Genomic DNA, 3,506 nt, shown 5'->3' with positions numbered 1-3,506 from the left:
GCTTTTTCTTTTGTCTCAGAAATTTTCTAGTCTCTAACACAATTAGATTGCTCCCTTTTCTCTCAGATGTGAAGAGGGACAGGAGAACTTCAGGTCTCAAAGGTAGATCAGCTTAAAGGTCCACCACTGTGATGTGGGTGTAGGAACAGAGAAACGATTTATCTTGTTTCCTTTCTTGACATTAGGTAAAACAAACAAACAAAACTAACAGGATTTTTTTTCTCATGAATTTATAAATATTAATATTCACATAATCTTTATGGACTTTTTTGCTAGAAGAGTGTTTTTCCTTGTCCTTAATTCATTTAGAAACCTTTTCCTATGTTGACAAGGACAAGGATTATAAACTCTATTTGTAACTGTAACCTTGTCAAATAATGTGTTTTATGTAGAATAAATTCTTGATGTTGATAATAATAAAAATTAAAAGAATAAAGTTTATTTCTAAAGCTAGCTATTTTAATTTAAATAGGCTTAATATTGTTCCTTCTTATAATTCTACTTTTACTTTTTTCCCCATTTTATTCAAATCTCATAAAATCCATTTCCATCCCCCCTCATTTTAGTTTCATCTCCACAGTGAAAAATTTGAACTTTTAAAATTTATATAATATACATTTATTTATATTTAATTATGTCTTTTTAAAAAAACAGTCATTTATCTTATTTCTGACAGCCTTTTCTCCTGAATTAGACTGTGTAATGTGTCATATTTTAGAAAGCACTTTACATGTTCTCTCTAATCAGAGCCAGAATAGTACTATTCTCCTCATTTAACAATTGCTGGACAAGAGAAATTAAAACATATATCGTAGTTCATAGATTGGAGCGGCAGCGATAGAATTAAGGTCTTCTGCCCTATTTTTCAATGTTATCTTTATTGTATCAAGAAGTCATTCTGGAATGATATAGCAAAATTTTCCAGTATTGTACAGTCAGGAGCTATGTAAAAGAAGGCACTCAGTAAATACTGTGGATTCTATGGTTTAGTATGAAATTTATATAAAATTCTATACAAGGCAAAACCAAAGTTTTCTTTCCAGAAGATTGGTGATTGCTTAGAAGCAAGGGTGAGGGCACAGACTGCCTGCTAACGGGCACATGGGGGCTCCTGTGGTAATGGGAGTGTTCTAAATCCTGACTGTGGTTGTAGTTAAATGACTGTTGCCTCCAATCTCTTGAACTGTACACTTAAAAATTTTAGATGTTTATTATACCTCAACAGAGCACAAAAGATAAACATTGTCAGAAGCCTGTTTCCTCTGCATCAGTAAGATAAATATATACTGTTTTATTTAATTTATTAGCCATGATGCTTAATTAATTGACATTTTTTAATGCTTTGTTTTTATTTTTAAATTTATTTTATTTTTTATTTTAAAATTTTTTATTTTATTTTATTTTATTTTATTTTATTTTTATTAAGTTTATTGGTGTACATTATAATTTGACATCTCTATATTCTAGTGTGTGTTTATCACCCAAAGTCCAGTTTCCTTCAGCTACCATATATTTGATCCCCTTTATCTACTTCACCCTCCCCCTTCTCCTCTATATTTGACCCCTTTTACCTGGTCTACCTTCCTGCTCCTCCCCTAACCCCTACCATCTGGTAACCACTAGTCCATTGTCCATGTCCATGAGAATGCTTTGCTTTTAAATCCCTTGCTCATTAACTGGTTTCAGACTGAGCAGATTGTTAAAAAAGTGCAGAGCCATATGTTTTTCTCTCATCTGACCAGATGTACTAATCACTACAGCACTGTTCTGTTATCTAGAACATGGAATGAGGTCACATTTCTCCCTGGTGAAGAGTACATAGCAAATTACTTAAAAAGGTACCTGACATTTAATGCCTAATCCTTAAGAACAGTTTATATTAAAAAAAAGAAAGAAAGAAAAAAAGAAAGAAAGAAAGAAAGAAAGAAAGAAAGAAAGAAAGAAAGAAAGAAAGAAAGAAAGAAAGAAAGAAAGAGAAAGAAAGAAAGAAAGAAAGAGAAATGCTTACTTATCGCAAGAGGACATGGCCAGTTCTCTTGGTTAACAATTTTCTATATGTGCAGCCGTATACATTTAAAATAAGAAAGCATGAGCATATTGGACAGTGGGTTGAAGCAATATAAATGAAAAGATTTTAAGAAGAGATAAAACATATACATCAATTTGGGTTCTTTTTTCATGAATTTTTCTCATTTACAGCCTTGTAAGTAAAAACAATGATTTTCCCTCACTTGTTACTATCTGTCTGTTATGTTAATTTAGTATTACATTAAAAATTATTATGGAAAAGCGTAAATAAATATTTAAAAAGTACCATGATATACCTCCATGGATCCGATAACCAGTTTCAAAATAGTCGATATATCTTTCTCTTAGAACTATTCCTACTTTGCATCCCACACCCTACACTAAATATTTTTTTAAGCCAAATCCTAGATATCAAATTAATTTATCCAAGATCCTTCAGCATGTATCTATAAAAGACACTTTAAAAATCATAATCCCAATATTATTATCATTCCTAAATTAAGTATAATTCTTTGTTATGAAATACACAATATCTCATAGTACTTTTAACTTATAGTTTGTTCGAATTAGGAAACAAAGTACATGCATTGCATTTTATTAGTATAGTTTAAATTACTTTTAATTTATAAGCTTTCTATCCCTTTTTTTCTTTATAGTTCATTCAATCAAGAAACCAAGATCATATCCTATATAATTTTGCATATTCTGGATTATGCTTATTGCATCCCTTTGTATCACTTAAGATGGTCTGCATAACACTTTATTTCCTATAAAAACAAATTACATTTAGAAAGCTGATCAAATTTGTTCTATTGTTTAATAATACTTCATAGGAAGAATTATAATCTTCCTATTGTATCACATTAAGAGGTACATCATGCCCTGCTTACATTCTTCTTGTTCTTACTGAGACTGATCTAACCAGCTAGCTTTTTAATATTTTTAGTATCAATATGAAATCAGAATGATACTGATACCAATATTTTTACTGAAATTAAGATTATCAAAATAGTTTTAAAATGTCTGTGTACTTTTTAATTTGATTTTAATTTTATTTTTTTACATCTATTTATTTTTATTGTGGTAAAATATATGTAACATAAAATTACCATTTTAACTATTTTTAAAAATAGAAATGCTGCATTTCTATTTTTAGAATAGAAAATGCTTCATTAATTTACATGTCATCTTTGCACAGGGTCCATGCTAACCTTTTCCGCATCATTCTAATTTTAGTATATGTGCTGTTGAAGCAACACCTAGTATGTCTTTATCTTTAGGATATATTCGAATACCTAGCTTGCTCTATATTGCAAATACTGTATCTTAAAATTCTATTAATGACTAGATATGATGATCTTTAAACCTTTTTCATTACAACTATGTTTCACTGTTTTGTCATTTGTCTATGCATTTGATTATAATATTTATTTGTCAGGAATATTTTTTGGACAAATTATAGTACTAAAATGATTAAT

General features: G+C 29.4%; 1 non-coding gene across 1 annotated transcript; it reads right to left on the bottom strand.

Moving 5' to 3' along the window:
• Positions 1-3,181: 3,181 nt before the first annotated feature.
• On the bottom strand, positions 3,182-3,287 carry LOC118607175. Its single transcript, XR_004952717.1, has one exon. It is a non-coding gene; the product is annotated as a U6 spliceosomal RNA (small nuclear RNA).
• Positions 3,288-3,506: the final 219 nt, after the last annotated feature.

The sequence above is a fragment of the Rousettus aegyptiacus genome, unplaced genomic scaffold, assembly GCF_014176215.1.
Source record: "Rousettus aegyptiacus isolate mRouAeg1 unplaced genomic scaffold, mRouAeg1.p scaffold_m13_p_8, whole genome shotgun sequence".
In the NCBI taxonomy this organism is placed as follows: Eukaryota; Metazoa; Chordata; class Mammalia; order Chiroptera; family Pteropodidae; genus Rousettus; species Rousettus aegyptiacus.
The sequence above is the reverse complement of the archived record's forward strand: the minus strand, read 5'-3'. Positions and strand labels throughout refer to the sequence as shown.